The 26,593-nt window shown below is 38.3% G+C and overlaps 1 protein-coding gene across 4 annotated transcripts in view; it reads right to left on the bottom strand.

The window, feature by feature from the left end:
* The window catches only part of LOC117399484 (transmembrane protein 108-like), a 145,029-nt gene that overhangs the window by 68,348 nt on the left and 50,088 nt on the right, over positions 1-26,593 (bottom strand). The window contains exon 3 of one of the 4 annotated variants that reach the window (XM_059022665.1): positions 8,068-8,222. The exons of the other annotated variants lie outside the window; for them this stretch is intronic. The gene's annotated coding sequence lies outside the window, so the exon portion shown is untranslated. The remainder of the gene's footprint in view (positions 1-8,067; positions 8,223-26,593) is intronic. 4 annotated transcript variants of the gene reach the window in all.

Below are 26,593 nucleotides of genomic sequence, written 5' to 3' on the forward strand. Positions count from 1 at the left end.
GGAGTTGGTTCCAGACCCTCACAATTCTCTGTGTAAAAAGTGCCTCCTATTTTCTGTTCTGAATGCCCCTTTATCTAATCTCCATTTGTGACCCCTGGTCCTTGTTTCTTTTTTCAGGTCAAAAAAGTCCCCTGGGTCGACATTGTCAATACCTTTTAGGATTTTGAATTTTTGAATCAGATCACCGCGTAGTCTTCTTTGTTCAAGACTGAATAGATTCAGTTATTTTAGCCTGTCTGCATACGACATGCCTTTTAAACATGACATGCAAACCACTGTTTATATATATATATATATATATATATATATATATATATATATATATATATATATATATATATTCAAAACTTCATGTTCGATTATTATGGAATGTTGAAATGTCATTAATCTAGGTTTGAAATAATATGTGCTTCTTTTCAGAGGCATTATACAGTACAGGTGCACATTTCGGAAACAACAAATAATTTACTGAACGAATGGTTGTTACTAAATCTGTTGGTATCTGAAAAGATAATCAACTTAAAATATGCAAAACATGTTAATGAGCAAGCAATCTCAGAAGTATAATGGTTCTCTGGTGTGTTCCCTTTTCAAGGAAAGCAATATAACTAGGTATGAAGAGTTGTCCCACAAATGCAGTGGTACCTCTAATATGTTTCACTTTCAGGATGACTGGATATGGCATTTGTCTTCAGTCTACCCTCTTAAAACAGGTTTCTGGCTAAGAACTGTCAAAGTTAACTACATTGAATAATTGGCAGCCACCACTCGGGAACATTGTTTATTTGGTGAAATAGAGAACAAATGCTCCAACCAGTCATTGAGCATTGCTGGTAAATGGAACACATTACGTTTAGCTTATGTTTAACATATTTTAAAGCTGTGTCACAAAGACGGCTGCAGTGGGGGATGTCAGACCAGAAACAGGAAGTAACACACAAAGACTTGGGGTTTTGATGAAGCTGAGCGCGTGATCGCACTCAGCATTTAATAATTAACAGACAGAACAGAAAATAAAAAGGTTGTAACACAAAACAGGACACGGCACTTCACGTCAAAATAAAAGCGACAAACAAAACAGACAGACACTAACAAACAGGGACGAACAAACACAGTGAGAAACATGTATTATTATTCTTCTTCTTCTTCTCTTTACCTTCTCTCTCTCTCCGGGCGGTGGTGGAGGCAGAGGCAGCTCCTGCTGCTCTGCTCCTAGTGGTGGAAGCAGTAGAGTTGGGAGCAACGTGTAGTCTCCTGACGATGGAGGTGGGAGCAGCGTGTAGTCTCCTACTGTTGCAGGGGACTGGTGCGGCTCTGCCTCACTTGCAGGGGACTGGTACGGGTCTCCCTCCCTTGCAGGGGTAGGTGATGGAGGCAGAGGCAGCTCCTGCTCCTCTTCTCCGGGTGGTGACGGTGGGGGAAGTGATACCAGCAGACATTCACACTCTGCTGGTGGATGGGAACCCAGCAGGCATTCACCCTCTGCTGGGTGACACGGGGACAGCAGGCATTCTTCCTCTGCTGGTGGACACGGGGACAGCAGGCATTCTTCCTCTGCTGGTGGACATGGGGACAGCAGGCATTGTTCCTCTGCTGGTGGAGATGGAACCAGCAGGCATTCTCCCTCTGCTGGCAGCTTGGGTCCTAGGGCTGTGGAAGCACCGACTCCCCCCTCTTTTGGCTGTGGACGCACCGACTCCTCCCTTTTGGGCTGTGGACGCACCGACTCCTCCCTCTTGAGCTGTGGACGTTCGGGCTCCCCCCACTCAAGCGTAGGACGTTCGGGCTCCTCCCACTCAGGCGCAGGACGTTCGGGCTCCTCCCACTCAGGCGTAGGACGTTTGGGCTCCTCCCCTTTGGGCGCTAGAGAGGACAACAGCCTTGCTAGTAGCGGTGCGGGGCACCTTTTCAACACTGCCTGCAACTGCTGCACTGATGTTACTCTGGGGCCCCCTTGCTTCTCCCGATCCAGCAGCCAGTCGATCACCTCCTCTGTCACTGGCCTGCAGGATGGGTACTGCTGTTGCTTCCTCTCTAGGCTCTTTCCTCCCTCCATTTCTTCAAAAAAAAAATTTTTTTCCCCTTTCCAAAAAAAAAACACACTGTACTCCTTCTCTGGTCTGCGACTAGGAGGCGCTGTTAATCCCACGATGACACCACGTGTCACAAAGACGGCTGCAGTGGGGGACGTCAGACCAGAAACAGGAAGGAACACACAGAGACTTGGGGTTTTGATGAAGCTGAGTGCGTGATCGCGCTCAGCATTTAATAATTAACAGACAGAACAGAAAATAAAAAGGTTGTAACACAAAACAGGACACGGCACTTCACGCCAAAATAAAAGAGACAAACAAAACGGACAGACACTAACAAACAGGGATGAACAAACACGGTGAGAAACACGTATTATTATTATTATTCTTATTCTTCTCTTTACCTTCTCTCTCTCTCCTGTTCTTTCGCCCTGAACACCCAACCCCGAGTGAGTGAAAACATGCTGCTTTTATGCAGCTGAACCGAGACTTGATTGCTAGTCAATCATTCAATTGGAATCTCGGTACAGCTGCACGTGAATTAATTAAAGTGAACTTTCCCGGGGGCTCCCGAGTGGCGCATCCAGTAAAGGCGCTCCTCGCAGGATGTGCCCTATAGCCTGGAGATCGCAGGTTCGAATCCAGGCTATGTCACAGCTGACCGTGACCGAGAGTTCCTAGGGGGCGGCGCACAATTGGCTGAGTGCTGCCCGGGTAGGGAGGGCTTAGGTCGGCAGGGGAATCAACGGCTCACCGCGCATCAGCGACCCCTGTGGCCGATAGGGCGCCTGTGGCTCTGCAGCGGAGCCGCCAGATCTGTGTTGTCCTCCGGCACTATAGGTCTGGTGGCATTGCTGTGGATCTGCAGTGCGGAAAATGACGGCTTGGAAGGAGCACGTTTCGGAGGACGCGTGTTCCAGCCTCCGTTTCCCGAGTCGGCAGGGGGGTTGCGAGCGGTGAGCCGGGGATACAGATAATAATTGGGCATTCTAAATTGGGGTGAAAACCGGGGTAAAAATAATTGGCGGCGACTAAATTTATATAAAAAAAAAAAAAAAAAAAAAAAAAAAGTGAACTTTCCCGTGTTCACATACTAATACTTTAAATGCACGTGATGTGATGTGCCATCCTCGTGCCTAAATACAAATATACAATTTAAATACTCGTGCTGCACACACCCATTTATATCCCATGTACCAACTACAATACACCAACATTAACACACGCAACATACAACATATAACACACAAATGCACACAGGGGCGGGGCACATTGCCACAAGCTGACACAATTATCTATTCAGAGATACCAAGATACTGAATGAGCAAGTAGTCCGAGGCAACAAACTCTCCATCCGCAGTTATATTGCTCCGTTCTACTTGTGAGATGGATTGCTTGTTAAAATATTTTGCATATTTCTAAAAAGGAGATGATTATCTATTCAGGTGTACCAAAATATTTAGTTAGTTAGTGAGGAAATATGGCCAATAAAATCCTCACCTCCCATCGTTCTATAAATCAACCATAATTTGAGTCATACTCTCTGTAGGCCTGATGTGTCATCCCACATAATGGCTTCCATGATTATCTTCTGTACTTACAATCATTATACCTTTTTTAAAATGTGCTTTCTTAAACATTGAATGCAACAGATTTAAACAAATACATTGTTGTTTTGTAACTAAACTGGAGGAATTGTATGGAAATCGGATACAAATATATTGACATTTATTCTTAGAGATGCTTAGGGATGTGGATTAGTGCTTTACATTGAAATTCACATTAGCTAATGAATACATGCCTCTGTTCCTACGAAACACTGTTCACATTATCTGGCTATTATATTGCCTCGAAGCACTTAAGCTAACAAGTTTATTTTCAAAAACAGGTCTGTAATTTGGATGTAAAGAGAACATCCCTGGGCTAGTTCAATATCTGATTAAAAAGAAAACAGGATAGTTCTTTTAATAGAATTTACAATTATATTATTTTGTTATTACAATGACTAATACAGTATACTGGGATTTGATATAAAGAAACATATTTGTACATTGTATTTGCACAGCAGAGCGTTGTTGTTTAAGGCATTTCCAAGAGCAAAATATGTGCAGAGATGGCATCAAAATTACCGGTTTACTCCTTAGTAATTTATGCAACATTCTCTGACTAAACTGTTTATGATAAAATCCCCCTGATAGCACACAGTATACAGTACATCTTCCTGTATATCAACTAATGAGGTTCCTGAAGTATTTCTGGAAATAACTTGAAAAAAAGGCCAATAAAATTAATTCATTGCACAAATCAAAAAAATGTGACTTGTGTCATGTATTGACTGTCCATATGTGATGCATGGTTTGATTGAAGGGATTCTAATTCAGTTTGGACATTCTTCAGGTGCGATTCTTCACATACATCATTGATGAGAGCAATGCTTTTGAATGTGTCTAATGGCAAAAGCTGCATTAGCACACGCTCACTTGTGTGGTGCTTACAGGCAACGCAGGAGCCTTCTTATATTATTTCTTTTTTTTTTATTCCGTCTGCCCAATTATTTTACCCCCAATTTTATTCCCAATTTGGAATGTCCAATAATTTTTTCCCCCACACAGCTTAGGAGAACTGGCCAAGCCAGCTTCTTCTTTAGCACCCAGGAACTCGAGAGTGACGATCAGCAAGCTACTGGCCTCTGGAGGACAAAGGCCAGCCCTGCAGGTGTCCATCTGAGCTCACTAGGTGTCTGGCCAGCAGAGTACGCTGTAACGCGATGAGGAGAAACAAGCCAACGGTTTTCTTCAGAATCCCCAGCAAAGACCGTCGACTTTGCACAGCCAGTATGTGAACCTGATTGGTTTGCCTTTAATTTAGTTGATCTATTAAGCACAGTTAATATGGTATTGAAAGATTTAAGATAAAGAACGGCAGCATAAAACAGGAAGTATATTTATACAGTGCTGATCCTTATATTTATGACTGTATAAAGTGTAGATTGATGAAACAGATGCAGTCTTCTATGAGGTAATTCATTTTAGGGGTGGTCCATGTGCATGTCTGTATGTTTCAGTGAGAGACAGACCATGAGAAAAACAAAATACAGGGGATTTATTAATCAGAATTGTCAATCTCATGTTCTGCTGTGTGTGTATTTGTGTGAATAATATTTAGTGATATAGTTGTTACCCCAAATAAAGGTCTAAATACAGACGCAGTCTTTTAAACTGCTGCATTGGTATTCAGGGATGTTTACCCTTCATTAGATTCAAATGTAATATTGTATTTCTTGTGTCAAGTCGTGTCTAAGGAAAGGAACGTAGTGACAGTTTACCAGAACACTTTCTGTTTGTTTTTGCATGTACACTATTATGGACAGATGCTTCCTGCTTAGCTGCCCATTACTACACATTGACATAGAAAACTACTACTGAATGCTTCTGTCTGCCCTTTACCTGGAGAGAAACATCCTTTTTTTCTTTATCTCTGCTACCTCTTGTTTTGGGATTTTTTGCTGACCTTTACACAGTGCATATCCCTATTGAAAAGGCAGCTCAAAAAGACTTTTAGAAAAAGGGACTGAGAACAAGTGCCAGATAATTTATAAATGCCTGTGTCTGTTGATTTTCAGATTTAAAATTCCTTTCAAGCAGCTGATAAGGCTGCAGCTTTGTTACTGCTGTGCTGATGTGATATAACACATACATGAGAACAGTCGTGAGCAATTTGTTTTGAATCTATTAGTACTAAATGAAACACAAGTGCTCTGGAAGATCATTAAGATACCATTATAGCTAAATTATATTCCAGACTTGTTTTGCACGTCTCAACCAGAGAGATTTATTTAACAACTTTATTAGTTAAAAAAAAGCAGATAAGTGATTTATACTTTATTTACTATAAGTACTTTGTTTGTATCCTTTGAAATAGTTATTGCCAATACAGTAATGTTTCAATTGCCTGGATAGAACCAGAACAACACAGTCTCATATATTGCCAATAAGTTTGATTAAAGGGTAAGTAGCTTCATATTCTTGCTTTTATATACATCACTGAAATACTGTGTTTTTCATTTTTTTGATAAGTCAATCATTTCTTGTTGAAACATTGTCTTATTTCTTTTACAATATTTATATACCTGTGGAATCACAAGATCCAGTCACGAAAAAAGTATTTCTTCACTATTTCCAAAGAGTTAGGAGCAATTGTCTTTTTTGCTGTCTCCTATGCTGAGACTCTTCTGAGACTTAACTGCCTACACTGTGGAGAAATGCAAATGTTTCTCATTTTAAAACACTGCAAACATTCCAAATATATATTATCATTTGGAATTAAGGTATTGGCAAGGAATTCAATTTAGGCCTGAAATTGCCAAATAAGTGTTTTACTTGCAAACCATCCATTGAGCTCTTCTGCGTTACAGAGCGATTTATTGTTCATAATTAAGTAAATCGTACATCAAATATTTTTCTTTCTTCATGAAAACAGGTACTGTAAAACCAAAACAAGTCAACTAGTTTACACTGTTTATCATTTAATTCACAGGGACAGTTATGTACAATAAATCTAGAGTAAATAAAAAATATGATAATGTTCTTTTATAAATGTGCACATTCTGAAAAAGCATATTGGCAAAAGTTACTGTTGAAGGTCAATTTCTACACTGACCAATCCATCCTATTACATTGTAATACATGAAACGAAACCTCAATACAAATATAACTCACAAGCAGATTCCATAAGGGCCCTCCACCCCTTCATGGAGTGCTACAACTGCACACGTTTGTAACTTGACTTTATTTACTGTATGGATGTCTGGAGGAGGTAGGGGATGGCAGTAGGGAGTATTCATTCTGTGATCAATCTCTTAAGTCAATCTAGCTTATGTTTCTATAATATGTATGAAATAACGTACCCATGTAATATAAACCCATTGTTTTAGTGAAGGTCAGTGAGTGTGAGTGCTAACACAGCAAAAGCTGCCCTGCAGCGGTTTATAATTACACATTGACATAGAAAACTACTACTGAATGCCCTTTACATGGAGAGAAGCATCCCTTTTTATAATTATTGTGGAAAAGAACAAATACTGGGTTCCCAAGGTTCCCTTATTCATATTAACAAAAGGCTAAGAAGCACCCTCCCCCCATTCATTTTTCAATATCTTAAAATTATTATATTACTTACAACTCCATTTGTTTTTTTCTTATACACAATTAAACTAAGTATTGTTTAAAAATGTATTAAAAAAAAAATCTATTTAAATAATATTTGAATGGGAGCAAGGAGCGAGTCACCTCTCTTGTTTTCAGTCAGATAGTTTTCCTGCAGCTTGTGTTAAGATTTAATAAAATCATTTTAGTCCAGTAATCATTGCTAAAATGTCACAGGACTGCATTATGTCAAGTAAGTTATAATGCCATTAATATTACTTTCAAAGAGACATATTTATGTTATAGTACATAAATACATGGCATACATATGAGGAAGGTATGTAGGTATGTAGGTTATTTGAAAAAAAAAAAAAAAAAACATCAATATAAAACTATTGTCATCAACCAATATCTGCAATAAACTTGTAATGATGAAGAGGTTTGTTAATATTGTAACAAACGTATACAACAGAGCAGATTCCTAATTAAAAGGAGGGCTTCAATTGCTCAGTAAATGTGCCCCTTCCACGGCAGGACTGGTAAATAGCATTCAATTGCATTTATGTACAGTATAGAATATAGAAAGTTTTGAGGCAAGTGCATGGAAAAAATAATGTAGATTTTAGAACAATATCGCTTTCACAGATGGGGGTCATACAAAGGATATTCGTAAAACTGCTCTATGCTTAATAGTACAGACTTGTCTGATAAATGCTAAGCCATCTGCATTCAACAAGAAGAGAAAGGACAGGCACTGTGCATGATCTAATACATGCATGTCACCAGTGGCTGTAAATGAAAAAAAAATCTATTATTATTAGGAAAAATAAGTTGCCATGACAGTTTTATGCTGTTCCTAGGTATTAAAATAAAATAAAAAAGTTACTCACATTTTCAAAACAGCCAATGAAAGTCTTCCAGAAACATGATCCAACAGGAGATGAAAGGGAAGTGTTTCACTCATATCAAAGTCACTTTTGTATTGCAATTCCAGACAGGAGATTCTGAAGTGTGAAAGGTAGAGACTCACTGAATTGTACTGCGTCTAATGAAAATCAAACAGAATCGAGTTACCAGAAAGCATACTGCTCATGCTAGTAACATATCTAAATGTATATTTCAGCAGACTCTGATACTCTAATCCTTTTGATTTATGCATTGGATTCCTATGCTCAAAGCTGAGTGGTTTTAAGAGGTTCATTTTGAAGATATGCTGATTCAATGATTTTTACATCCCGGGAATGGAAGCAAGGCACTAAACATGAAAGAGAATTGAACTTCTTGATGCTATGTAAAGGATGGTATGCTGCCTTTATCAGCTATCTGTTACACTCAGTATCATGTTGTTCTTGAGCATCGTGCATGAATAAATAAAGGATTGGGTAGCCCTGTGTGGAGACCATGGTAAACAGCATATTCTCATTGGTGGTTAGTGTTTTTTGTTAGTTTTTACTGTTCACTGCACAAAAAGAACATAAGTAGCTTCACTTGCATTCAAACCCAGGATCTCTTGGTTCTTAGTACTTTACTTTGAGCCAGAACTGTACAACCCATTTTGGCAATGCGTAGCTGGCCATTAATATTCCCATGTGTGACAGAGAAAGAATGGTTATAAATCTCCCTCCTGGTTTGTGAGGACGCTGTGCCCTGCACTGGATGGTCTGACAATTCATTCCAGGGAAATGTGGAAGTCGGCCTAGAAAGGGGGTGAAGCCAAGGTACACCAAGTCATCGCCCCAGACGGGAAGCGATGTGGCAACCGCGGACTGGAGGAAAAACGGTTGCACTCGCTAACCAAGGGGGCGTGACTGATGGTACAAAAGGGGACGTGGCTAAGCGATCTGTTTGTTACGGTTGAGAGAGAATCGCTGAAGGAAAATAAAGTAACCGAGAGTGTTTAGTGTTTGTTTGTTTTGTTGTTTCTAATTGTACTCGTTTGTTCCTATTAGACAGCTAACACATACCGGGAGCTGTTGCTTAAGGCCAGCACCAACCCGGACGACACTTCACCACTGTGCACTAATAAACTGTATTTCACCACTTGCACGTTAGCACTCACTCTGGACTTGTGATCGTGTTTGTGTCCTTGTGTGTGTCTATAGTGTGTTTATTATTTCAGGACTGTAACCTGTGGTTTAAAACTGTGCAAAAAACATTGCTGTGTATTGCCTGGGATTATTATTTATGGTCGCCATGACCTGGATTAAAAATGGTACCAATAAATAATTTGTTGTCTGTCACTTCTACACCTGCGCACTGCAAACCACTTTGCCACACCATGTCTTAAAGTTATAGTATATGATCGACAGTAGACTGATCAAGGTACCTACAAAAACAGGAACATTTTTTCAGCTAGTTTGGATATATAAAGTGGCATCAACTGTGTCAACAATTGAAATTCAAATCGAAGGCAGGAGCTCAAATATGTAAAGAAGAGGATGAAATTGGGATTTACCCTTATCATTTGCCCATCTGCGAGACAAAGCCATCATAAAACCAAACACTGTCAGTGTCATCCATCATCGAGAGGTTGATTTGAACAAACAGCTTTCTGTTTTCATGAGAACGCAAGAAATGGTTTGCTCAACATGACAGGAAATATAAGCGGCCCTCTCAAGCCAAGGAACACTTTCCTCCTATTGGCTGAATTTAAATAATTTAGCTGTATTACAGCACAGCTGTATCTGTCATTGCTTTACATAGACTGGCACTGCAATACCTGGATTAGCACAGGAACTTGCCATTCAGGCAGGATAGATATAATCAACCTGAAGTACAGTAAGCAGCCAATTTATGTGCCGTATTCTGTTAGCATAATTATATTTTGCTAATCAGCCCACAAAAATATAATTCACTCTTTGGGTTATCAGCTTTATGTAATGCCTTCAGCTGGTTCATGGTGTCGTAAGCCTGAGCAGCTGCCCATAAATACAGCAGTCTCAAGCATATTGTTTCTTTTTTAAAAAAGGCAGTACCTACTTATTTGATTGTATGAAATAATGCCTGTTAAATTTAAACCAAATGATCAAATTATTAGATTTTATTTTTTTCAATAGAAATGACCTTTGTGAGGTTTATGTCAGCGAATGTTTTTATTATCTTGTATATTAATCTTACTGCTCTTTTAAAAAACTGTTTCTCTGAATTTCTATATATTTATTTTTCCATGAGAAAAAAAATGACTGCAGGTTGTTTATAATAGCTTCAGGAAAAAAACAGTTATGTCACAGGAAGCTATATATTAAAGGAATATATTTTAGATGTACATACGTATGGACATGAACAATGCAAGGATATATTCCTTGCAATAAAGAATTATATTACCATGGTAATATGGAATATTGATTAATATTGGGTCTGTATTTTTCTGCCTAGTGTCAGTCCACAAATACTTTGAAAACAATCTGTGCTTAAGCAGGCTTTTAGGACTACTGGTCCCAATATATTAGCACATTTCTACCACTGAATGACAGTCTTTTCCTAAGGAGCCTTCTCTCATCATCAGCTATGTCATCTAGTATTTCCAAAATGAGTCCCTAATTATAATTCCTGTTTTTCTTATTCTCAGTTGATCTGACCTTGTCAAAGGCGAGCCTTCCTTCAGATTCAGAAGACAACATATTCCTCATGAGAATAGTAAGTATGGTCTATGAGCATTAGAAAATCTACAAGAAGTCAGTTCTTATTTTTGTTCTTCAATGCTGCATTTGAAAAAGTGGCTTTTCATCTTCAATCAATTTCAGGTTTACAGAAAGAAAGACTAAAACTAAAAAAATGTAAGATTTGTCCATTAGGAATGGTCAATCGCCTTATCCAACCATTCATGGAACAGGAGCAAGGGATGCAAGGAATAAGCCCTTGGACTTGGAAATAGGAACTACGTGCTTGTGGCTTTAGGGAGATAACGTGCTTTCCCCTTGGCTCGCGGAGAGTAAGCTAGCTCCCAGGGGGAACAATTGTTAGAAAAAGGAGATTTGAGAAAAGAGCAGGGTTGCCCCCCGACTCAAGGAGAGATACCACTGCTGGTCCTAAGGTTGGGATGTGACATCACTTGCCCCCAGAGGGAGACCGTTGCAGAGGTGGCAGGGAGGAAGGTAGAAAACGAAAAACACACAAGAGAATGAGTGTTTGACCCAGGGCTTAAATAGTGAGGTTAATTTATATCTTACTTGGTTAATTAAGGAGAAGCCCTCCACCTGCCCCCCAAACAACACACAATGGTTACAATTAAATTAGTCATACCTCTAATTTAGTTGGATATTGCTGTTTTTTCAACTACAGTATTTGTATTGGTGTTGACATGTGCATGCCACTAAGCAGTGCTGAAATTACATCTAACATAAAAAAAGAAAAAAGGCAGTTTTTGTAGCTTCCACAAATTGGTAGTGGCTTATAGAAAAGCTGTTTTGAACCCCACTGTTTATTACTAAACTGAACCATGTAAAACTCGTCATTTTTTAAAACAAAAATTGGGACTGAAAACCCATTTCTGAAAGAAAAAAAATGAAATGTTTTATAAAGATCTTGAATTGATTTGAATAGTTTAATCATTTATAATACCTACATATAGATTCATTCATTTGATTGAACAGATGTCAGTTGTTTGAAAACTAGTAATATACATTTATACTGAGGCTAATGCATACTGTATGTAAGTATTCTTAATTACTTTTCATATTGCAGCAATCAATACAGATTTTTTGTTAATCTTCCTCTTGTAAGGAAGTTCCATTTCTTAAATGCAGTGCTTTAGATATTGAAATTCAGAGTTCTTTTTATCTGTGCAGTTTTAGAAAGGACAGATGTTGTGTGCACAGCAACGGCTGGTCGAGTCGCTACTCCAGCTGAGGGAGGCACCACCACACCGGGTATGGAACTACAAACAAAATCGAGATGTGCTGTATTTCAACTGAACCATGGCACATAAATTGCGTCTAATTCAACTGTGATGCTTTTAATCCAGACTGCATAGCTATTATTAGACATTTAGAAGCATAACTGCATGGTTCATTGTATGTATTCATATTCGTTGTTGCTGCATAATAAATCTGTGCTCCAGTTGGCTGAAACAACCTTGCGCATAATAAACAGCACAAGAAAGTGCTACTGCATCACCTTGGTGGCATAAGCATAATCATAGTGCTACAGTACCTTGGGTAAGGCAAAAAAGCTTTATTTACAGTCTTAATGTCCACCAAATTGTATTCAGATGCTGTAAATATACTTATGAAACAGACCACATGAGGGTGGAACACCAGCGTTTGAGTTAAACAGCAACAGTATTTAGATCTGCCGCCGTTAAGATCATTAAATAGACGTGTGGCGGAGTGTCCCGCCCCTATTTATTATTATTTGTATTTTTGTTTGCGGCGCGGATAAAAGCGCCGCGTCTTTTATTATTTATATTTAAAAACCCCGTGAGGATGCATGACTGATCAGCTACTAATTATTTAACTAGCTGACAGTCATGCATCCTTACCAAACGCGTGCAGACTCTGGCCGAGGGGTAATAAGATAATTAACAGCTAGTTAAACCCCTCGGCCAGAGTATAAGAACCTGCAGCTGTCCGTTCTGCAGGGTGGTGTGTGTACAGAGGAGAGTATGGAGAGCGGAGAGAGCAGAGAGCGAGCAGACGATAACTATTGCTAAAACGTGCTGGATTAGCCAGCACGTCACTTACTTGTTTGTCTGTTTATTCGTTTGGCCCTTGTGCCTTTTTGTTTTGTGTTTTGTTTAAATCTTTTGTTTAATTATTAATAAATCCAGCTGAGTGCCGTTGCACTCAGCTTCACCCGCCCATCCACTGTTTTGGTTTCAGTTACTTCCTGGTCTGTGACGTCATCACACCTCACCACTGCGAGCCAGCCTGTCACAAGACCCCACAATGTTCAAAAGTCCATGTTATTGTATTCATTTACTGAATTCTACAGCATTGTAAGCTAATTTTACAGCTAACTTAGGTTACATCTTTTTACTTAATAACTCACACATAGAAAAAAACAACAATTACAGCAATTTGTGCAATTATGAAGTCTAATAATTGTGCACAGTATTCGTTTCAATGGCAACCTTTTCAAACACAGCTGAATGCCAAGGCTTCTTGGGCTATTTGTTCCACTGAATCAAGTCATCCTACAGTTTTTTTTTTTTTTACTGCTAAGAATAATTACAATCCTGTTGTGTTAGAGGGATGAGTCAGACAGCTTCAAGTATTGTCCTCTGGTGTATATCCTCCCATGCCAGCTGTTTAATGGCAGGATTATCTTTGAAAGACAGGCTATGGGGTGCACAGATTTACTGTATTGTTTCTTCGGCTCATCCCATTAACCACAGGCATATTTGTTAGATCCGTGCCTCTGGGCAATACTGATTTACAGAATATAAAAGTGTAGACTGGTTTAAAAAGTCACAACATAAAAAAACTGCACTGCATGTGTGATGGTGTGGGTGTTAACAGTGCAAATAATATTATAGTTTACTATCATTAGCTTTTTAAAGTGATTATAGCAACAAAAAAAAACAAAAAAAAAACATGTATTTGTTCACACCATGCACATCCAATCACTATACAGGTTTCAAATATGTAGTTTTGAAAGAAACCTATGCTTTACCAACCAAGCCTTTTCATTTTAAAACATAATATATTAGGCCTATATGGTATTACACAAGGTTAGATATGTTGTTTGCAGGCTTTCAGATAGTCTTGAGTGAAAGTGTAATTGCCAGAGCCTTCTTTCCTGAATAGCGTTCCAACTGTTTCCCTGTTTGACTGCCATGCTTTCTTCCAGTAAAAAGCTTTGAATTGCTGAGTTTAAGTGAACTACGGGGTGCAGTGTAGCAGGTTTCCTGTGTAATATTCAGGTCATGTTTTATTCTGCAACACGTGTCTTTCAAAAAACTGCCCATTTCTAACCTATATAGTGAATGAAAGTGCAAGACAGGTTTTATTTATTGAATGATTGTGTTAGCTACCACCACTAAAATAGTTTTGTGTTATAGTGGTTGAGGTGTATGAAATTGGACCTCACATTAGCAGTATTCATTAGATACAATGATTGTTTCCCTGCATGAAGCTCCAGCTATAGCACTTCTGGTCTCAACCAAAATACAGTCAGACCCTTTGTGAAATTAGTTAAATGCATTTTTAAAGAGTTCTTAATGCTGAATTGTATAACTTTTGTATTAAGAAATGTTTGACTCAATTTCCAATACCATATTTATGTATTATGTACATGTATCAACATTTTCAATTTCTTTCTGAATGTTTCTTGGGGTTTGTAAACAATAAACCATATTCAATTTTTAAGCATTTTACAGCACTTTGAAACAACCAAATAATTGAGGGGTAATCTGGTTGAAACCATAGATAGGCATTGATGCAATAAGAGCTGTAAAATTCTGTAAACAAAACAGCTGTGTATAGATAGGTCTTTTTCGATAAAATGGTTTGCTTGTTTGTTTGTTTACAGTGATTACGTATTAAGTATTTCTCATGAGAAGTACCACTTTGAGATGAACCACCTCTTTCAAGAGTGGCCTGCTAAACATTGTGTTAAGTGCATGTCCTTTTGTGTCGGGAAGTTTGATTGGAAAGTACCATAAAACAAGGAAATATTTTGGGTTATACAGCACTGCTGTACTGAAATGCATCTTCCCTTGCAGTAATTACAAAGTAAGCTGTCTCTCAATGGACTTTCATGAGTATTCTCCAAATGTCCAACACCATGTAAATTTGAAATGTCACTTGTGGGGGGAAAAAAAAATCCAGCAGGCCTTGAGGCTTTTCTTTTACACTTTATAACATGTACTTTACAGAAATCTATGTTGTTACATATGGACGGAATGTGCATTACCAATTACATGCTATCTACCTTTATAAAAATAGACAGACCAACTATATAATACCACAATAAGACACACATTGCAGGTCACTATGCTGGTCACCCCAGAATAGATTTTTAATGGCTAAACTAAACACACACTCAAAACTGTTGCAGTTTATACAAGAAGGCCTGCAAACAGTACCGAGAAAATCATACAGCATTCCAGCAAATTAACACGTTCTAGGAAGTGTACCTGCTCTTGAAATGACCCACTTTGTAGCTTCAACCTCACTTTTCTTATTCTTTCCTTTCTACCTCTGCCAGCAGTCTCTAGCTGGCCCTTGCCTGCTTACATTAAACTACCATATGTCAATTGATGGCAGTCCTAATAGCTCTAATGACAGAGCTTAATCTCTCCATAGGGCAGCTATCATGCCATGGTTGAGAATACCAGCAGAAAGTTATTTCATTAATTGATTGAATGCCCAGATCTGACCAAGAGAAAAACAGTTTCACTGCTTAAAAGTATTGCACAAGTTATACTGTAACTTCCATGGTTCACCTGCTGTTCAAAAAGTTTAAATACTGAATCATGTTTAGTATTGAAACCTGTGTTAACTGTTGATTTATTATGTGTATTGCCCTAAACATATTATAAAAGTAGAACATTATACTTGCTGTTTAACATCAGTATGCAGTCCTTCAACTGATTTTATGTGACCATTTTCTGAATACAGTTTTTAAATTGTTATAAATTGTTTATAGCAAGCATTTTTTTGTGATTGTGATTTGGCAAAAGTCTAACCATTAGATTCTGAATTCTGCTTATTTGTTTAGAGCTGATAACATAAAAAAATGCTTTCTAATTGGTGGCAATAAATCCTGGCATTTTAAGAAAAGGTAAAAACACTAATTATTTAAAAAAAGCCTTCAATGATTGGCCTTAGTTAACCACAGAGAAATAATGCCGTGCTGTGCAGGCAGACATACTGTATGATGTCATAAAGGTCTAAGACTTGACATTGAAACATGGATCAAGGTTCCATTCATATTCAACAGTGGTGAAAATGTGACAGATACACATCAGTTCCATAGTTATTCTTGAAAAGTAATTTCTAATACATATATATTTTATGTGTGAATAAAAATAATAAAACAATAAGGTACCTTATATGTTTAAAACATATTGCTATGAAAGGGAAAACATAGAACGCAGAAGTGTCAAAGAAATGTGTTTCTTGTTTTCCTCATGAAACATCATTCGTGAATATGGAGGAAACTGCCAACTGAGGCCCATATTTATGAAAAGATTGTGCGTGTTTTACAATCGTAAAACGGGTGCTGAAGGTTCTGAATTCTTGGATGGGATTTATAAAACACACGCAGTGACATAAACACGCAATTAATACGTGATTTGCAGGGGCAATGTCTCTGTGCACTTTAGCCCGTGATGCATATGTAATTATGTATATGCATTTGTAATTCTGGGGCATTTCTGAACAAAACCAGAGGAGGAGATTTTGCAAATGAGGTCTATTAAATATTCTTATTAATAGTCTAATTTATTAAATCTGCCGGTAATTGCGGGCCTCGTATTTGCTTGATTATTTTAAGAACTCTGAAAAGCAGACGTTAATTTGCTGCAGTCAGACAGTAGGCTATATAAAAGGCAAGGTGATGTGGGAGAGTTGTCTGCAGCAAGGAGGAGACATCGTTTTCAAGGACAAAAAAAAACATTTAATAACATTTTGCAAAGAGCTAACTTTTTAACCCTTCTGATCAAGTCAGTTTGTAAATTGTGATTTATAATACTGTATTGTTTTGCAAACTCCAATTTTCAATACATGTTTCATAGCTTACATGACAAAAAAGAAAGTCTGCAAATAGAGAATACAGAATCCATCTAAAAAAGGTTCTTAGAAGCACCTAAAAAGGTCTCCCCACAGTGGCAAAGCAAGGTTCTAATGAGAGCCTTTACTTCTAGAGTGTAGGCATTATTACAAGAACGGTGGAGGAGATTAAGAAAAGATGGAATGATATTCCGAGGCGCTCATCTTCCACCGTTATTTTAGTGATGCCTACAGAATTTATGTTTTGTAATATGACATTGTGGTATTTAACAATACTGGTTCAGGACAGTGGGACAGATGACGCAGTTAGTTTGTGTGTAATTCTCCACCCCTAATTGCGGTGAGGGGATTTTAAATTGTTTGATTGCGGAATCGCCTGCTTCACCTAATTAGTCGTTATTTTGACACCAAGTGCGGCCGTACTGAACACACACATTACATGGATTTTCACGGCCAGTTTTTCCCCTTGAGCCTGAGTGTCTACTATAAGTCCTCTATCAATGCTAGAAGGGAGATGCTGCTGTAAAACAGAAGGAGGAGAGAGACCAATGGTGACAGTGAACAGAGATTGTAGTTTCATATTTTTTGACAAGCTACACTATTGCTTTCCACGCATCCCTGATTATTTACAAATGAACACTGTCTTATCCTAAAATGTGGCTACTCTTTCATGCATAGTGGCAAGAAGACAAGCTACTGTAGTAACCCAGGCAGTAACCCAAAGTCAAACAGAACATTTAGAAATGATCTGTTACCTGTTCAAACTGGCAGCCAGCCATCTTTAAAATTCTTGGCTCTGTCTGGGGACTGACTTTCATAATGGTAATTCCTAACTGAAATTCCCTTTTCTAATTTTGCTCCTCTCATCTGTATTCATTGGTTGTAATCTTTTCAATCTAGTCCAAACCAGGCTCAAGTACAGTAACTAACAGAGCTCTCATTATTACAGCACACCTTTTAAAGGCTTTCATTCTTTTTTTTTTATTATTGATTTATGAGAATGTTTTTATATGATTGAGATTGAAGAATTTTAAGCCACAGTTATGACTTCTTCAATCTATGTCATATGCTTACTGAATAATGTACCTCCATTTTATGAGTGGAAAAAGGTGTGTCATGTTGGACCACTGTAGTAATTGTGTCACATGTCTGTGTGCTCTGTGGTCATGTCCCACTCATGATCTGAGTCTCGCTTTCCAGTTGTGTTTTGCTAGGAGTAGCACTGAATAGTCGACTAGTTGAATATAAAAATGAAAAAGAGACCGATAGCCAATCAATCGCACGTCACATGATTGTGAAGTAATTGTGAAGCGTGAGGTTTCGAATGGATGGAAGTACAGTTGCAGTTTAAATGTTAATGGCTTGCAATTACATTTTAGAACATTTAATAAATCGTTTCCACTGCCCAGTAATTTTTATATATATAGTGCATAAATAGCAGCATGTTACAAAACTGTATGTTCACAAATAGAGCAATGCAGCGCTCAATGCAGTGACTGTGTTGAAGGACGAGTCCCCAGTATTTAAATAACTGCATGATGAACTGTGTTGAGGGACGAGCCATTTGCATGGTGTGACAAGACAGGAGCCCTGCTAATCTAAATAGTGTGGTTGGTATGTTTTTATTTGTTTGGCATGGATTGGGTTAATTCCATCCCTGCTGAATAAATGTGTGGAATGTGGCTGGTTCTTAATTGAATAATTGATCATGAATTAAGACCCTGCTACATGGTATAAAAAGGGAAGAAATCCTTTGTTTGGGGGTGGGAGTTGAGAGGAGTTTTGTGAGTGTATGGAATGTGTTTATGGACTGTTTTAGTGAAGGCCAATGCCCAGCCTACGCAGTAGTGTTTTTGTTTAAGCTGTTTATTTTGGCCCCTGTGCCTTGTTTGGGTGTATATGTACTGTGTTTCTTTGAATAAACATGCGCTTTGACTGCAGCTCTCTGTGTCCAAGTCTTCCTCCTGCAGGTAACTAGCCTTGCCAGTGACGCTACCCTTTCACACTGTCCATGGCCATGTCCCTGAGGTCCTCCTTCTGCTTAAATTGTTGATGATTAGTTGCACATAACTCTCAAACAGCTTAGGTCTAGTAGATGACATCACATGTCCATTGACCACATTTGCGGCCAGCATTGTTAATAAAAGACTAGTACCAAGTTAATTAGGATGAAACTTCTGTATTTACTATCTAAAGTTGTCCAACAGCCTTAAAGCAAATATGACCTTATTTATTATCGGTACTACTATGTGCAGATTAAATTGAGCTACTTTTTTTTATTTACAAACAGTTTAAGATAAATAATAAACAAGCATGTCAGTGACATTCAACCCCTGCCATATGTAATAATGTTAACATAGAGAAAGATGGACAGCTGCCTCCATATACCCAAGATTACCATACACCTAATGACGCATGCTGAAGAATGTCCTATTCAGGTTTCATCACAATTGGGTAATTGGTTCTTTAAGTGCATATTTATATGTATACATTAACAAACACTCAGTTTACCTCAGTTTGAAGCATGTTTCCTCTTTACACTCATGTAATATCCTTTTGGTTGCCATTTTAACATTGAAAATATGTTACTATCCACTAGCACAGTGTCTCCAGCTTAGTAGAGCAATGAGTGTATCTGCAAGTTATGCCTTCAAAATGAATTCCTAGGTTTAGGATTTTTAGAAGTTCTGTATAGAGTGCGGCGCTGTACTCACGTTGAGGTTTGTCAACCAAATGTTACGCCAAAGGTAGAAAGTGCAGTATGTACCACAACACACTATTTCACTTTACTGAGCTGGAGGGCAGTAACATATAATAATTTCAGTGTTCAAATGGCAACCAAAAGGATAAGCATTACATGAGCGTAAAGAGGAAACTTGCTCGAAATGGAGGTTCTCTTAAACATGCATACATATTGTGAGAGGGTGACTGTCCCTGTTAGTACAGTCAATTTTGGTTTGACACATTTGACTCTCAGAAGAGGGGTAATTATGTAGATGTATGTGTTATATAATTTTTCTTAAGTACCCATTTCTCATTCTAAATCCGTTTAAGTGTACACATTATAATCAAATACATAAAACCAGCAATATTGTTTTGTTTCACTGTTATAAACCCTGTAAATAGGAAAATAAGGGAAAGTAACTTGCTTACCCCCATCTGTTCTTGTGTTTTTGTCCGAAGCCCTGTCTGTGTTTGAGGTCACATGACCACTTCCCATATATGACATTTCTTTGTAAGTAAGTACATTTTCTTGCTGTTTCCTGTTGTTAGTCAGCATTACTACATGATTAAAAGAATATTACACGTACAATTTCACTTGTATGCATCCATATTTATATAAATATATTGACTAATTATTTTATGATTACATTTTTGTTTTATTTTTGACCTCTGACCTGCCCAAATGGGTCATGTGATGCACAGGTGGGTATATAAGCAGGCAGAGAAGGAAAATTGGGTCAGTTATGATCTAACTGTGACAGAAAGTAAAGCTCTGTATAAGAGTTTATTTGTACATGCTTGTGACTGCGATTGTATAGTTATGTCAGAATTGCAAAATCCTGCAACTTGAGGAAACACCCAAGCAGATAAAAAGTTGTCTTTCTGGAAAAAATGATTTGGAAAAAATGACTGCACTACATGTAAAAACATACAGGCACATAACCCCATTTTACACTCGGCATACTTCTGCAGTTGCCAGTCAGTCCACAGTTAATTACCCAATCATTTTATCCCAGATGGTCCAGTAAGCTGTGATTTTCTTTATTGTTTAATTTTCCAATGTCATCTGTTTTTACTAAGGCAAGCCTACAGGGTCTTTTTTAAATCAGAATTGTGTTCAGAATAGTGTTGTGTCAGCAATCCCCCTAGGTAATATCCCCTACAGCGTTGGCACTCAACACTGGCCCTCGAGATCCGATCCAATCCAGTCCAGGTTTTTACTCCAAGCAGGTTGTAATGTACTTAATTGAAGCTGTTAAGAGACAATTAACTAATTTAGGACCAGGTTGCAATAAAGACCAGGACTCGAATGGATCTCGAGGGCCAGAGTTGAGTACCACTGCCCTACAGTATGGGTTTTAATCTCTTTGTGATGTTTATATGGATTTTATGTAACCCAATCCACTACAATGCATTATAATTTATTTATATGTTGGAATTGGTATAAGGTGCTCCCTCGCTATAACGCGGGTCTCTGGGGACACACAATATGAGCATTCCCACTCGTGGATCATTTTAATAAGCAGTTTTTAAACTGTAAATAGTCTGGCTAAATGGTGGTCGGGAGTTCAGTTTGAAGCGACAGACAAGCAAACCAAGTGCAAGAAGGAGAGTGGGTCAGGCGAGGGGAAGAGGGAATGGGCTCGCCCCAGGTTCGGCTGCCGGAGCGGGGCTGAAGCGTCTCGTCTCCCGGAGAAAACTGCAGCTACTCTCACAGCAAAAAAGTAAATACATTAGGAAAGATAACTACATAATAGGCCTAATATTTATTTAGTTATAAAACGAATGCTGAATAAGATGTCTGTGTTACAAAGTGCCAGCGCAGCTTTTCTTCAGTTCAGATACTGTATCAAAAGGGAGAGACAGAAACGGAAGTTAGACTGAGAAGTTGTTTACAGTTTGAACAACACCAGTACTGTACTTACTATAGAAATATTGCATGAATCACTAGTATAGGGAATTAGGGCACATGCTGTAGGAGCGTTATATGTGAGGTGCATTATAAATTGAGAGCCTTATAGCGCGGGAGCACTGTATTTGTTTTACTTGTCTTACGGTCATGGGGGCTAGCGCTCTCTATTTCAGCTTATCTACTAAGGAGATCCTTAGAGCCACAACATACAAATGATCCCTTAGCATGGATGTATGGAATTCTTTCTGTTTTTGACCTTGTACAAGTCACTTGAATTGGCTGTGGATTATGTTATTGCAGCTGTAGTACAAGTAATAGTGTCAGGTAGTGAGAATTGTCATCCTGTAGAACCTGATTCCAGACTACAAAAGGCTACTGTGAACGCTCCTGGAAGTACATGTTGTCACAACAAGACAGCTTGTCATCTTCCGCATTATTGCTGAATACAAGTGTAAACACAGCAGACACATGAATACCACAATGCAACTTTCAGAAATCAGCCTTAGCTTTCCATGGTGTGACAGTACAGTGCTTCAAAGGCAAACACATCTACTTCAATTCTGTGCTCCCTGAAGATAATGACAATGCCGGAATTGTTTAGTGCAACCATGTAAAAGTTAGTGATCATAAATTACCTCTCTCTTTAGAATGCACCTCCATCTCATTAGTGACCAAGCGCGGCTCTGACACTAACTAGATTATGCATTGTTGTTCAACCGTAACAAGCCACACTGTTTTGGTCTGCTCATTTTGATCATGTTACATAAAGCTATAGTAATGAGTCAATTTAAGTAGGGATGCAAGTCGCTTATGATCGGTTCAGTTTTTAATCAACTCGTTCAGCTGTTTTTAATGTCCTATCAGTTTTCGGTAAAATCTAAATGAAAGTTTAAAACCAAAAAGATGACTGAATTTGCGCAGCAAAATGGGAAACAGCATTACTACACACATGTTTTTAACTATGGCAAATAAGCGAAGTACAATGTTATTGAATCACTCATACAATACAATGGGCCCTATTTAGCAAATATGTGCATTTAAAAGTCGGGTCTCATGCGTGGACTAACGCACATCAAATAGTGAATCATGAGCCCAGCCAATCAAAGCACAGTGGGGGAGTAAGGTTACAACCAATAAGGATTCAACATTCCCTTTAAGGGCACCTGTGCGTCTGCGATAGCGAACTGAGGGTATTTTGAAACCAAAAAGAAGGAAGACAAAATGCACAACTTTTTTAATGTCCAACAGCCCAAGTGAGGAGGACGACCAAACCCCTCAAGCAAGGCTACTTTTTTTAGCAGCCTGGAGGAGGAGGAGAGTGAATCCGAAATTTTAAAAAGTGATGTATAAGCAAAATTAAAGTTACATACATTTTTGTTTCTGTTTCACTGAGCGAGTGAGTGATGGGGGGGAGGGGGATTCCAGATGTTCGCTCAATTACAGTACAAGCACATTTAAAGGTACGGTTATACCTCTGTTCAGCAGGGGTCATGGGGTTGAGCAGCGGTGTCACTAGCCACCGCTTCAGTGGGTATTTTGTCCCCTATCAACCAGCCTCTCAGACTGTCATCCCGCTGAAATGCAGTTGCCGCCTGTGTATTTGCGCACAGTTTAGACCTGGTTTTCACAAGTCAACTGAAACACTGTTGATGGTTTGCTAAATCGCAACCTTTGTATGTAAATGAGGACACTCCTCTAAAGTTCAGCCCATGTCCAGCTCTAACGCTGACTTGCGTGGTTGGGCACTAAAACACGGTTGCTATATCATAGGTGGGCAAAGTCTGTTTGCCCACACGTGTGCCTGATTCTGGTGCGCTAACTGTTCACAAAAGTGTTTTGCGATTGCCTTAAGGGTTTACGAACGTTGCTAAATAGGGCCCAATGTATATATACAGAATAAAATAATGTATTAAGAGACTTTCTTATTTCTAATTTTTGCTGGTAACTCCATTATTGCAGTGGGTGGTTGGCAAATCAACATCTACTACTTACGACCACTACGATTACTGTATCATGCAGCCCTTTTGCTTGTTTTGCAGCTTTGCCCAGTTTACTGCATATTCTAGCTGCACAGTGGTTTGAGACTTCAACAGACATTACATTTTTTTCACTAATTCTGTAATTGACTGTTTGTCAGTTTAGCATCATTATTTCATTTGTTATTTAGTCTAAATTAGGTTTATGCATAGTAATTTAACAGGCGCAACAGACTCAACTTTTCTTTTTTAAACTACCTGCGTCAGCTTTTCACTTCTTTGGATGCATTTTTTTTTTTTATCAAAGGTTTAAGTTAGAGTACGTCAGCTGAGTGTTTGCATATGCTTGCTAGTACTAGCACCAGCACCTTTCATCAACAAACCAGTTTAGAAACCTAAAAAGAAATCAGCCTAGTGCTGAGACTGTCAATGCCTTTTCATTGTCCAAAACTGTCATTTTTATCTTTTGTTGGTATGTTCGGTTTGGAATTTAATGAAAATGTCAGTTTTGGTTTGGTTTCGGTTTGGGAAAATCATAACCCTTGTATCCCTAAATTGAAGTTTTCTATTATTAAATTAGTCTGGCAGTATAATGGCATGATAGTGAAGTTTGGAAATCCACAGTGCAATCCATTCTCTAGAATGGCTGGCAAAATCATTACTTTTTTTGCAAAACATCAGTACTTTTTGCAAAACATCAGTACAGTACAATACAAAAGCAACGGTTAACAGAGTGGCAATTATACTACCAGCCCTGTATCAGTCAGGCTTACTACTATTCGATTTTTTTTTTTTTTGACAAATCGACGATTAATATCAACGTTTATTTTTGAAAGAATTCATGTTTTTTTTTTTCAATCTTTATTTTTCAATTCAAGCAGACCATGGGTGAAAACCGACCTTTATGCTTTAAAAAAAAAAAAAAATATATACTTTTTATGCCATTAAGAAACATTTCATTTAGAGAAACCCCCTTTATCATATTCAACATGCAACAAAACCATGGTTACCAACATGTTTGGTCACAGCAAAGCTATATCTTGTAAAGCTAAAGTTTCTACTACACAAATTTAAAAAATGTCTCAAATAAACCGTAAAAACGCAGCATATAAAGTTTATTACACAGACCTTTATAGCATACATTTACAAGTAAAAATAATAATGCACAGAACAAAACATTAGATAGTTGAACAGAACTAACGCATTATTCTGAGCTCCATCCCTCTCCTGCTTAAGCACAGTTGGACTCAAGAGTCACTGGAGGCAAGGCAGACTGGCCTGCTTCGTCCTGCCGCGGAGACTTCAGCCCTTGATCAGGGTATTGTTCACAACACTCATTAAGCGTTTTCCTCTTGTGCCCCATTTTCAAATCAAACTAGTAACTGTCACTGTATATACCTATAATATCAAAAGCTTACCGACACCTTAACACGCAACCCGTTAATTTCAAAGCAGACACTTTGAATGACAGGCACTGTAGCTGAAAGTGCACAGTCATTTAAAAGAATGAGAGCATTCTAGAGCTGCTTCAGGCAACAAGATCTGTCAGGACAGGATGCAATGACTGATGGTGAAACTACACTAACCTATTAAGGGACCACTGAGTTGACTGACAGCGACCCCCAGCCATTCAGAGCGGAACGGAGAAGGCACAGACAGAAAGTATAAAAACTACACAGACTAGAGATGATTTCTAAATTATTATTTTTGGTAAGAAAAAAATAGCGAGTGGTTGTACCAACGTTTATCCTATATAAATTTACTTCAGTCAAACTCGACGTTTAACAACCTTTACCGATTAATATCGAAAAGTAGCAAGCCTAATTATAGTCATAGTCGTGACTTAATCTGACTTGCATGAAGACAGAACTACACATATGTATAGGGTGTAACCATACCTTAAAACCACCACTGCTCTGCTACTGGTACTATGAAGCACCTTGTACAGGGTCAATAAATCCATTCCATTGTTTTACAAAGGAATGACAGTATGTGCAGTATACTGTATATGTGTATAATGAATGACTTTTCAAGTGTACAGTACATTTTTAAGGTGTTTACTTTTAAACTAACAACAGAATATCCTGCTACGTCTTATTATCCGCTGCTGGGGATGCAAGCATATATCTTGGGGAGGCACACGTCCATAAACATGTCACAGATTTATATCAAGGCAATAACTTAACCAATTGTGATGAAATGGGTTAAGGTTATTACAATTAGGCAGATACATACTTTCACTACACTCACTGTATGAAAAAAAAAAACTTACTGGACGGCATATTACATTTGGAAGTAGCTTGGTAGAAAAATGATAATTTACCATTGTCTGACTAACTTCAAAGCCTTAACCAATGTCCCTGTACTTGAGGAAATGGTACGAATTGACAGATAGCTGACAGAACTTGTTCACATATCTCCTCTATAACTGTGTAAAGAACAAACGATTTATTTCTTAACAAGAGCTGGATCCAGACTTTGTAATTACTTTCACTGAATTATTCTTCAAAAAAACTATTTAAATAAAACAATCCTTGATAACTGACAACTGAAAGAGCCAGTGGCCAGTACCCACCAAGGGTAAAAGAATACCCCATGGGTCTTCCAATATGAAATAAATAGGATATCTCCATAGAGAATTGTTACTGGAGGCTTTATGCTGGTATCAAACCCACCAAACAGGTTTGTCTTTTGTACAGTGACGAAGAAATATGAAATTGCATTTTACACATGGTCTGCATTTTGAACTTCAAAACCTTACAGGTTTTTTTTATGAGAAAAAATAAAACAAAAAAGGTTTGACATCAAGTTCTGTTACATGTGCTTCTTTGTTACCACCAGCTTAGGTCTGATGTAATTCGGTTGCTATTAAATATCTATGCTCTACACAAATCCCTTGCAGGCTGCATATTCCTTGTGACACGTTCTATTAAACTGCTAACTGGTATTTGTGTCAGCAATGAAATACATACTGTATGGCTCTGAAGGAAAGAGGGTTGTGTTTGAAAATGAGTTTGGGTGAATGAAATGACAGAGAAAATGCTGGTGCAATAGCTACTAATAATTAGTGACAGGGTGACAGCATCAATAACCTCTTACTGGCCACATTACTGAGTTACTAACTATTTTG

The sequence above is a fragment of the Acipenser ruthenus genome, chromosome 4 (genome assembly GCF_902713425.1).
Source record: "Acipenser ruthenus chromosome 4, fAciRut3.2 maternal haplotype, whole genome shotgun sequence".
NCBI lineage: Eukaryota > Metazoa > Chordata > Actinopteri > Acipenseriformes > Acipenseridae > Acipenser > Acipenser ruthenus.